This window comes from Choloepus didactylus, chromosome 14, assembly GCF_015220235.1.
Source record: "Choloepus didactylus isolate mChoDid1 chromosome 14, mChoDid1.pri, whole genome shotgun sequence".
NCBI lineage: Eukaryota > Metazoa > Chordata > Mammalia > Pilosa > Megalonychidae > Choloepus > Choloepus didactylus.
In genome coordinates, this window is record NC_051320.1 from 74,188,494 (window position 1) to 74,200,787 (window position 12,294).

Sequence of the window (12,294 nt, forward strand, 5' to 3'; positions counted from 1 at the left end):
CGTTGTGCTATCATCACCACCATCCATTACCAAACATTTCCATCCTTCAAATAGCAACCCTGTACATTTTAAGCCTTAACTTCCCATTCCCTATCCTCACCCCATCCCCTGGTAACTCATAATCCAGATTCTGACTCTATGCGGTTGCTTATTAAAATTGTTTCAAATCAGTGAGATCATACAACATTTGTCCTTTTGTGTCTGGCTTATTTCACTCAACATCCATGTTGTCGTATGTATCAGAACTTCACTCCTTTTTATAGCTGACTAATATTCCATTGTGTGTATATATGACATTCCTCAGTTGATGGAAACTTGGGTTGCTTCCATTTTTAGTCATTGCAACTAATGCTGCTATGAACATCATTGTGAAAATTACTGTCCACGTACTTCCTTTCAACACTTTTGGGTATATGTCTCGTAATGGGATCACTGGGTCATATGGTAGTTCTATACTTACCTTTCTGAGGAACTGCCAGACTGTCTTCCAAAGTGGCTGCACCATTTTACATTGCCACCAGCAATGAATGAGTGCCCCAATATCTCTGCATCCTCTCCAACACCTGTAGTTTTCCATTTTCTTAATAGCAGCCATTCTAATGGGTGTGAAATGGTATTCTCATTGTGGTTTTGATTTGCCTCTCCCTAAAGGCTAATGATGTTGAGCATCTTTTCATGTACTTTCTAGCCATTTATATATCTTCTCTGGAGAGATGTCTGTTCAAGTATTTTACCCATATTTTAATTGGGTTATCTTTTTGTTGTTAAGTTGGAGGATTTCTCTATATATTCTGGACATTAATATATGTGTTTTATTGGATATGTGTTTTCCAAATACTTTCTCCAAATGTGTAGGTTGCTATTTCACTGTCATAATCAAGTCCTTTGAGGAGAACAGTTGTTAATTTTATTGCTTAACACAAGGTCTTGAAGACAATTTCCTACATTTTCTTCTAGGAGTCTGATACATCTGGCTCTTTTATTAAGGCCATTGATCCATTTTGAGTTGATTTTTGTATGTGGTGTGAGGTAGGGATCCGATTTCTTTTTTTCATAAATGGATATCCAGTTCTCCCAGCACCATTTGTTGAAGAGACTATTCTTTCCCCATTGACTAGTCTATGCCATCTAGTCAAAAATCATTTGGCCATAAATATGAAGATTAATTTCAGAGCTCTCAATTCTATTCCATTGGTCTATAAGTCTGTCCTTGTGCCAGTACCATGATATTTTGATTACTGTGGCTTTGTAATAAGTTTTAAGATCAGGAAGTATGAGTCTTCCAACTCCATTCTTCTTTTTCAATGTGGCTTTAGCTATTAGGTCTTCTTACCCTTCCATATAAATTTGATGATTGGTGGTTTTCCATTTCTACAATGAAGGTTGTCGGAATTTTTATAAATTGCTTTAGGTAGTATTGACATCTTAATGATATTTAGTCTTCCAAAACATGAACACAAATGTTCTTCCATTTATTTAGGTCTTCCTTGATTATTTTAGCAATGTTTTGCAGTTCTCTATGCACAAGTCCTTTACATCCTTGGTTAGAGCTATTCATAGCTGATTCTTTTAGTTGGAATTTTTTTTCTTGAGATCTTCTTCCAATTGTTCATTGCTTGTGTATAGAAACACTACTGATTTGGGGGTGTTCATCTTGTACCCTGCCACTTTGCTGAATTCAATTAGTAGTTCTAGGAGTTTTGTTGTGGACTTTTCAGGATTTTCTGTATAAAGAATCATATCATCTGCAAATAGGTAAGTTTTGCTTCTTCTTTTCCAGTTTGATGCATTTTATTTCTTTTTCTTGCCTAATTGCTCTGGCAAGAACTTTCAGTACAATGTTCAATAACAGTGCTGACAGTGGGTATCCTTGTCTTGTTCCTGATCTTAAAGGGAAAGCTTTCAGTCTTCACCATTAAAGTAGGATGCTAGCTGTGGGCTTTTCACATATGCACTTTATCATATTGAGGAAGTTTCCTTCTATTCCTAGTGTTCTAAATTCTTTTATCAAGAAATATTGCTGTATTTTGTCATATGCCTTTTCTGCATCAATTGAAATCATCATGTGGGTTTTTTCTTTCATTCTGTTAATGTAATGTATTACATTTTTTTTTTTTAGGTTGAAACAACCTTGCCTATCAGGGACAAATCCCACTTGATCATGGCATAAAATTATTTTAGTATGTTGTTGGGTTTGATTTGCTAGTATTTTGTTGAAGATTTTTGCATCTATATTCATAAGAAATATTGCTCTGTAGTTATCTTTTCTTGTGTTATTTTTGTCTGGCTTTGGTATGAAGGTGATATTGGCCTTGTAGAATGACTTAGGGAGAGTTCCCTCCTCCTAAATTTTTTGGAAGAACTTGAGCAAAATTGGAGTTAAGTCTTCTGGGAATGTTTGGTAGAATTCCCCTGTGAAGCCATCTATTCCTGGACTTTTCTTCATTAGGAAGTTTTTAATTACTGATTCAATATCTACTAGTAATTGGCTTGCTGAGGTCTTCTATATCTTGCTGAGTCAATGTAGGTAGTTTGCGTGTTTCTAAGAATTTTTCCATTTCATCTGGGTTATCTAATTTATTGGCATACAGTTCTTCATAGTATCCTCTTATAGTTCTTTTTATTTCAATGGGGGTGGTAGTAATGTCTTCCTTTTCATTTCTGATTTTCATTATTTGTATCCTCTCTCTTTTTTTGTCAGTCTAGCTACAGGTTTCTCGATTTTATTGATGATTTCAAGGAAGCAACTTTTGGTTTTGTTTATTCTCTCTCTAGTCTTTTTGTTTGTTTTCTATTTCATTTATCTCCACTCTGATCTTTGTTATTTCCTTCCTTCTGCTCACTTTGGGTTTAGTTTGGTCTTCTTTCTCTAGTTCTTCCAGTTTTGAGGTTAGGTCTTTGATTTGAAGTATTTCTTCTTTCTTAATCTAAGTTTTTAGAACTATAAATCTCCCTCTCAGCACTGCCTTTGTTGCATCCCATATGTTTTGGTAGGTTGTATTTTCATTTTCATTCGCCACAAAATATTTCCTAATTTCACTTCTGATTTCCTCTTTAACCCATTGGTTGTTTAATAGTATGCTTAATTTCTAAATATTTGTTAATTTTCCATTTCTCTCTGTGTTACTGATTTCTAACTTCATTGTAGTTGGAGAATATACATTGTATTATTTCAATATTTTTTTAACTTATTAAGACTTGTTTTGTGATTCAACATAGGGTCTACCCTGGAGAATGATCCATGTGCACGAGAGAAGAATGGGTATTCTGTTTTTGTTGGGTGTGGTATTCTGTACATGTCTGTTAGGTCTAGTTGGGTTAGTGTATCAATTCCTGTATTCCTTATTGATCTTCTGACTAGATGTTCAATCTGTTATTGAGACTGGTATGTTAAAGTCTCCTACTATTAAAATAGAGCTGTCAATTTCTTCCTTCAAATCTGTCAGTATTTGCTTCATATATTTTGGGGTTCTGCTATTAGGTGTATATTTATAATTGTTACTTCTTCCTATTGAACTGTCCCCTTTATCCATATATAATGACCATTTTTGTCCCTTGTAATTATTTTTGACTTAAAGTGTATTTTATCTGGTATTAGTATAGCCACCCAACTCTCTTGGTTACTACTTGCATGGTATATTGTTTTCCACCTTCCACCTTAACCTATTTGTATCTTTGACTTTAAGGTGAGTCTCTTACCGACAGCATATAGTTGGGTCATGCTTTTTTAAGCAGTCTGCCAATCTCTGCCTTTTGACTGGTGAGTTTAATCCATTTACATTTAAAGTCATTATTGATAATACAGGACTTTCTTCTGGCACTTTACTATTTAACCTTTGCATGCCATACCTTTTTTGTCCATCAATTCTTTCATTGATGCCTACTTTCCTATAAATTTGATTTTTTTGTGCTTTATCATATTGTGTGCCTTCCCATTTCTATCTGGATATATTTTTCACCTGTTTTCCTTGTGGTTACCATGGGGTGAAAATTTAACATCCTAAATATATAACAATCATATTTGTTTTATATCAAATTAACTTCAATAGCATGCACATATACTTTTCCTATACCCCTCTGTTCGCCAACCATTTTTTTATACTTCTGACCACTTACATATCTGTACACTGTATGTCCAAAACCTAGATTTATCATTACTTTTTTTGCATTTGTATTTTAGCACCTGTAGGAAGAAATAGAGTTACATGCCAAATAATACAATAATACTGGCATTTATAATTATCCAAAAGGTTACCTTTACACAAGTCCTGATTTCTTTATGCTTCTTTGAACCACTGTCTGGTGTCCTTTCATTTCAGTCTGAAGAACTCCCTTTAGCATTGCTTGTAGAGCAGGTCTAGTGGTGATGAACTCCCTTAGCTTTTGCATATCTGAGAATGCCTTAATCTCTTCCTCATGTTTGAAAGAGTCTCACCAGATATAAAATAATGGGCTGACAGTTGTCAGCACTTTTAAGTATTTCAAATCACTGACTTCTTGCCTCCATGGTTTCTGTTGAGAAATCAAGACTCAAATTGAGATTCCCTTGCATGTAATATGTGGCTTTCCTCTTGCAGCTCTCAGAACTCTCTCCTTGTGCTTTGCATTTGATAGTGGAACCAATATATTACAGGGTATGTTTGTCTTCATGTTTATCCTATTTGGTGTATTATGACCTTCTTGGATGTGAATAGTCACATCTTTTGCTAAATTTGGAAAGTTCTCGGTTATAATTTCTTTGATTATTCCTCTTGCCCCTTTCTCTCTTTCTTCTCCTTCTCCTACTCCCATAATATGTATATTGGTGTGCTTAATGGCATCCCATAGCTGTCTTAGGATATTTTCTCTTTTAATAGTTTGTTGTTCTTTCTGCTCTTCAGCCTGACTCATTTCAAGTGTCTTGTCTTCAAGCACATTGATTCTTTCTACTGGCAGCAACAATCTGCTCTTAAAACCCTCCTGGGCATTTTTTTTTTTTTCCAATTTGTTATTGTGGTCTTCATGTGCCAGTTGAATGTACTATGTCCCCCCAAACGCCATTATCTTTGATGTAAACTTGTGTGGGCAGACCTATCAGTGTTAATTAGATTGTAGTTCTTTGAGTGTTTCCATGGAGATGTGCCCCACCCAACTGTGGGTGATGACTCTGATTGGATAATTTCCATGGAGGTGTTGGCCCACCCATTCAGGGTGGTTCCAAATTAGATTACTGGAGCACTATATAAGATCAGACAGAGGAGCAAGCTAGTACAGCCAAGAGGGACACTTTGAAGAATGCACAGGAGCTGAGAGAGCAGCTGCAGATGAGAGACAGTTTGAAGATGGCCATTGAAAGCAGACTCTTGCTCCAGAGAAGCTAAGAAAGGACAAATACCCTAAAAGCAACTTGGAGTGACATTTTTGAGGAACTGCAGCCTAGAGAGGAACATCCTGGGAGAAAGCCATTTTGAAACCAGAACTTTGGAGCAGACGCCAGCCACGTACCTTCCCAGTTAACAGAGATTTTCCAGACACCATTGGTCATCCTCCAGTGAAGGTACCTGATTTTTTTTTTTTCATTTTTATTGAGATTGTTCAGATACCATACAATTATCCAAAGATCCAAAGTGTACAATCACTTGCCCCTGGGTACCCTCATACAGCTGTGTATCCATCACACTTAATTTTTGTTCAATTTTTAGAAACTTTTCATTACTCCAGACAACAAATAAAGTGAAAGATGAAAAAAGAAAAAAAGAAAAGGAAACTCTAAACCTCCCCTATCCCTAACCAACCCCTCTCAATTGTTGACTCCTAGTATTGATATAGTACGTTTGTTACTGTTTATGAAAAAATGTTGAAATACTACTAACTGTAGTATATAGTTTGTAATAGGTATATAGTTCTTCCCTATATGCCCCTCTATTATTAACTTCTAATTGTATTATCATACATTTGTTCTGGTTCATGAAGTGATTTCTAGTATTTGTACAGCTGATCACGGACATTGCCCACCATAGGATTCAGTTTTATACATTTCCATCTTTTGACCTCCAACTTTCCTTCTGGTGACATATATGAATCTGAGCTTCCCCTTTCCACCTCATTCACACACCATTTGGCGCTGTTAGTTATTCTCACATCTTGCTACCAACACGCCTGTTCATTTCCAAACATTTAAGTTCATCCTAATTGAACATTCTGCTCATACTAAGCAAGAGCATCTACATTTCTTCCACAAGCCAGGAGGGAGAGTCAAAGAAGGTAGAGAGACAAAAGAAAGAGGAAACAAAAAAATGACAGCTAGGAAGCAGCAAAAGGAAAAATAACCTTAAATCAAAGTAGAATAAAGAATCAGACAATACCACCAATGTCAAGTGTCTAACATGCCTCCCCTATCCCCCCCTCTTATCTGCATTCACCTTGGTATATCACCTTTGTTACATTAAAGGAAGCATAATACAATGATTCTATTAGTTACAGTCTCTAGTTTATGCTGATTGCATCCCTCCCCCAATGCCTCCCCATTTTTAACACCTTGCAAGGTTGACATTTGCTTGCTCTCCCTCGTAAAAGAACATATTTGTACATTTTATCACAATTGTTGAATACTCTAGATTTCACCAAGTTACACAGTCCCAGTCGTTATCTTTCCTCCTTTCTTGTGGTGTCTCACATGCTCCCCACCTTCCTCTCCCAACCGTATTCATAGTTACCTTTGTTCAGTGTACTTACATTGTTGTGCTACCATCTCCCAAAATTGTGTTCCAAACCACACACTCCTGTCTTCTATCACCTTGTAGTGCTCCCTTTAGTATTTCCTGTAGGGCAGGTGTCTTGTTCACAAAGTCTCTCATTGTCTATTTGTCAGAAAATATTTTGAGCTCTCCCTCATATTTGAAGGACAGCTTTGCTGGATACAGGATTCTTGATTGGTGGTTTTTCTCTTTCAGTATCTTAAATATATCACACCACTTCCTTCTTGCCTCCATGGTTTCTGCTGAGAGATCCACACATAGTCTTATTAAGCTTCCTTTGTATGTAATGGATTGCTTTTCTCTTGCTGCTTTCAGGATTCTTTGTCTTTGACATTTGATAATCTGATTATTAAGTGTCTTGGCGTAGGCCTATTCATATCTCTTCTGTTTGGAGTACGCTGCGCTTCTTGGATCTGTAATTTTATGTCTTTCATAAGAGATGGGAAATTTTCATTAATTATTTCCTCTATTATTGCTTCTGCCCCCTTTCCCTTCTCTTCTCCTTCTGGGACCCCAATGATACGTACATTATTGTACTTTGTTTCATCCTTGAGTTCCCAGAGACGTTGCTCATATTTTTTCATTCTTTTCTCCATCTGCTCCTTTGCGTGTAGGCTTTCAAGTATTTTGTTCTCCAGTTCCTGAGTGTTTTCTTCTGCCTCTTGAGATCTGCTGCTGTATGTTTCCATTGTGTCTTTCATCTCTTGTGTTGTGCCTTTCATTTCCATAGTTTCTACTAGTAGGTTTTTTGAACTTTTGATTTCTGCTGTATACATGTCCAGTGCTTCCTTTACAGCCTCTATCTCTTTTGCAATATCTTCTCTAAACTTTTTGAATTGATTTAGCATCAGTTGTTTAAATTCCTGTATCTCAGTTGAAGTGTACGTTTGTTCCTTTGACTGGGCCATAACTTTGTTTTTCTTAGTGTAGGTTGTAATTTTCTGTTGTCTAGGCATGGTTTCCTTGGTTATCCAAATCAGGTTTTCCCAGACCAGAACAGGCTCAGGTCCCAGAGGGAAGAAATATTCAGTATTTGGTTTCCCTGCGGGTGTGTCTTAGAAAATTGCTCCACCCTTCGATGCCTCCGGTCACTGTGCTTTTCTGCCCAGCAGGTGACGCCTGTTAGCCTATAATTCTTGCCTGGTGTGAGGAGGTATGGCCGTGTTCCCCCAGGCTCTGGGGTCTGGTTCTGAATGGAAAGGGCCCCACCCCTTTCCTCCTAGAGAAGACAGACCCCTCGGGTGGAGGTCATTAGCATTTCAATGGTCTCGCTCTGCTTGTGGTGTCTCCACCCTTCCCAGAGTCACAGCCCTGGGAACAAAAAATGACTGGGGCTTTCTCCACTGAGCCAAAAAAGAAACAGATAGTCCCCTTCAGACAACCCTCCAGCTCTCCCAGGTCAGTTGTCACCCAAAGCCTCTGTCTGTTTTTTGGGGCTGCGTACCTGTAGTGAGCAGTTCACACTCGCTACTTAAAACCCCAGTTGAAGCTCAGCTGAGCTGTATTTGCTTGCTGGGAGGGAGCTACTCTGTGGCACCACAAGGCTCCGCAGCTCGGGCTATGGGGGAGGGGGTCTCCCAACCTGGTTCCGCAGGTTTTACTTACAGATTTTATGCTGTGTTCTCAGGCATTCCTCCCAATTCAGGTTGGTGTATGATGAATGGATGGTCTCGCTTGTCCCCCTGCAGTTATTCTGGATTATTTACTAGTTGTTTCTGGTTTTTTGTAGTTGTTCCAGGGGGACTACTTAGCTTCCACTCCTCTCTATGCCGCCATCTTGCCCGAGTCCGGTACCTGATTGTTGATGACTTACCTTGGACACTTCATGGTCTTAAGACTGTAACTGTGTAACCAAATAAACCCCCTTTATAAAAGCCAATCCATTTCTGGTGTTTTGTATACTGGCAGCATTAACAAACTAGAACACTTCAACTCTAGTAGTTCTGTTTGGTTCCTTTTAAAAATTTCTCTTTACTAAGTTTTTCATATTGCTCATTCACTGTTTTCCTGATATCCTTTAGTTTTTCTCTGTACTTTCCTTCATATCCCTAAACATTTTTAAGATAATTTTTTAAAGGCTTTGTTTACTATGTCCACGTTGTCATCTTCTTTATTGGTATTTCTGTATCTTTATCCTCTTCCTTTGGATAGGGCCATCATTTCCTGTTTCTTTGTTTGTCCTGTACTCTTGTTGCACGCTGTACATTTTAATATTTTAAAATGTTAATTCTGGGAATTACTCTCTGGGATATCTGTTTCTTGGTTTTATAACTAGTTGGTGATAACACAGAGAGTTTATTGACCTTCAGCCTACTATCAGGAAGGTTTACATAAGGCAAATGCAGTATGCAGGGTTTTCCCTGTCTTTCAGGGCCTCTGCCTTGGCCTGGGCTTTTGCTTGTTTGTGTTTTGGAGTTCCTGTTTATAGGAGTTTGGTTGCTCCCTCTGCTCGTCAGAAGCCAGGCCTCCCTCTCCCAGTTCTCTGAAGCAGGCAGACCTCTGTCCTCAGACTGTCAACCTCTATAGTTTTTTTATATGTCTCTTGTCGTCTCACACTGCTTTTGCCTGGAGTGCAAATTCTGGGAGGAGGGTCACCCTGGAGAAGACTTTCCCACATTGGTCTTTCCCAACCAACACAGGGTCAGGGATCCATCAAAGGGGCACAGACCGACTCCTTGGGGAGGGGATCAGGAAGGTGCCAAAATCTTCTCTGATGGCTCCCCAAAGCTGAGCTTTACTGGCCTGCTCAGCAAATACAGCCCTTTCACTAACTTTTCTCTGCAGCCCTGGGGCAGGGTTGAAACAATGGCTGCCACCACCTTTGTCAGGAGCATTGAAACAATAAGTGCCCTCAAAGCCATGACGCAGTGATCAAAAGCTGAGTGTGGCTAATCAAAAGCTCATCAGTGATCAGCAGTGCTCGCCCGTGTTCTAGGGGAAGAGGACTCTAAGACCCTTTCTGGCATCAGCAGCCGGCCAGGGACTGGACCCCATGGCGGCTGGCTATGCAAGTGAGAGATGAGTGCTAATAGCCACCAAGCAGAGAGCACAATTTACAGTTCATTAGAGTAATTTATCTGCCTCTTCCTCCTGCTCTTCCCAAGGATGCTGGGCAGTGTTCTTCTGGCCTCTGGATTTGCAAAACAGTTGCTTCAACAGTTCCTGTCTAATAGTTAGGACTAGTCTTGGTGCCCTCTACGCCCCGGAACTTCTCCCTTCTCCTCAGGATGTATGTACACTTTCAGACTTTTTGGCTTCTTATCCCCCACCTCTACTTCATCCCTCCTGAAATCTCATCCCAAAGAAGACCAATATAAATTTAACTTGATTGTGTTACACTGACCTCCTGAAATCCATCTCACCTATTTAAAAGGAGAAGCTTCAGAGCAGTTACTATGGATATTAGCAACCCAGAACCTTAAGAGCATATTTACATGGCAATTCTCATTAGCAATATAATGGCCCCCTGAGTGTTATCACGAGTTCTATGGAAACTCATGAAAATTTTAAGGACTCTGTCAGCTCATATCTCACTTTTGCCTCACACTACCCCATCTCAGGCTTCAGTGTCTTCTTTTGCTAGAAGCTACTTCCGTGGCAGACTGTCCTCATGCCAAGGTTTACAGTAACACCCCTAATGGGACAGTGGCATTAATGAAAGCTGTCTGTGGAGTAACTCAACCCTGTCCAGTAATATGATGCCGGAAGGGCGGTTGTAGAGTAAGGGATGGAAAGGTAAGGAAAAGAGAGAATCGTAAAGATGCAGAGGAGAAATGGGAGAAAGACTTTCATTTGGCCAGCTATGGCACAGCAGTCACTTCTCCAATATGGAAGTGCTAAGCCCAACCAGTCACTTCTGCAGACGGGCCCTCACAGGCCACCATACCTTCCTAGCATTAAGTTCCTCCATGACAAACAGTTAATATCCACTTCAAGACAAATTCCAGACTGCATCTTTGATCTCACCATTTCAAGGAACACTTTCAATTGCTTAGAAATTGGAACAGCCCATTTTTATAAATGGTTCTAGAAGAAGTGGACAGTAGTCGCAGTCGGGGTACACCAGAGAGGGTGAAAGAACATCAGAAGCTGAGCTTTGGGGCAAATGAAGATGCTCCTACATGCAGCAGGAGTACAAGGGAACAGGTTGGAAAAGATCTAGGCTCGGTCTCCAGGATTTCTCTTCACCTAGCAAGGGCTATCACCACAGACATGTTTCTTTTCTTAAAAGTGCTTCATTATCCTTTACTAATAAAGGAAAACTTAAGAAATGTAGGTCTTCAAAAGCTCTCACCCAAAGTAGGGAACCTTTGCTTAAGTGCATGCCAGATGCCAGTTTTGAGCCCAAAGCAATTCTGCAAGCATCAAGAGCTACAGAGGCTTTCTGGAAGCTTCCACCGCAAGCAAAAGACACAGGACAGTATTTCCCCTGGGCCAAGGTCAAAGTCCTAAAGAATTTACTGTGGTTTCCTAGCTTACTACAGGTGCCAAAAGCTGCTTCTGAAGTGACCCTTTTCGTGGGAAACCACCATCCACAGGTCTAGAAGGTCTAGAAGGAGCTCCTGCATGTCAGTCCTGGTGCCTTCAGGGATGTGGACCTTCCCAGGTCAGAGAGCACATACCCACAAATCCACAGGGGAAGGGCTGTACCCAGCCGCTAGGGATTAGGATTGGTGGTGGCACCAGACAGCTAAGAACAGGACCGTCAGATAGAGAGAGAGACCTGGCAGAATTTCCACCTCAGCAGTTGCCGTTAATTGATCATGGGATGAGAGTATCATTTCTCTTTGTCAGTTTCCACAGCTTTAAAAAGGGGATGAAAATAATAACAACCTCACTGGGCATCTTGTCAGGATGAAGTGTGTAAACTGCCTTGCACATCATGGGCATTCAATCTACATTAACCAAAAAAAAATGATTATTGTTTTTCTCCCAAAAATTTTACTCCAGGAGATTTTTTTTTTACCCCCCCCCCCTTTATTGTGGGTTAAGAAGCCAAAATAAAAGCTTTTTCCTAAACATGTTTTAGCAGGATGTTGGTGTGATTCTATCATTGCCAGGAAGATTCTGGACCCTGACCCTTGCTCTCTTCTCTAAAACGAAGCAAATCAAAGTGTCCACAGTGTGGACACTGAAGGTGTGAGCAGCTTATATGTGTTCACTGGTTAGAGACAGACCCTATTCTTACCTGAGCTATGCTTTACCTACCTAAGGACAGAGGGCTAGGGGCTAGCTAAGCCATTCACTGTAGTCTGGAAGAAGACAGGAAGCACATCTGCTAATAGGATAGAACGTGGCCATTAGAGAGTAGGACATAGAAAATGGAGTAGCCATTGTGGACAACAGTCTAGCAATTCTTCAGTAAGTTAAACACAGAATTACCATATGACTCAGCAATTCCATTCCTAGGTATATCCCTGAAAGAATTTGAAACAGATATTCAATCAAAAATGTGTATACAAATGTCCAGAGCAGCCCTATTCACATAGCCAAAAGGGGAAACAACTCAAATGTCCCTTGACTGATAAATGGGTAAACAAAATGTGGTGTATACATA

The 12,294-nt window shown here is 39.7% G+C and overlaps 1 protein-coding gene across 1 annotated transcript in view; it reads right to left on the minus strand.

Moving 5' to 3' along the window:
- Nucleotides 1-12,294, minus strand: part of EXT1 (exostosin glycosyltransferase 1) — a 313,958-nt gene that overhangs the window by 192,692 nt on the left and 108,972 nt on the right. The gene's annotated exons all lie outside the window — the stretch shown is intronic.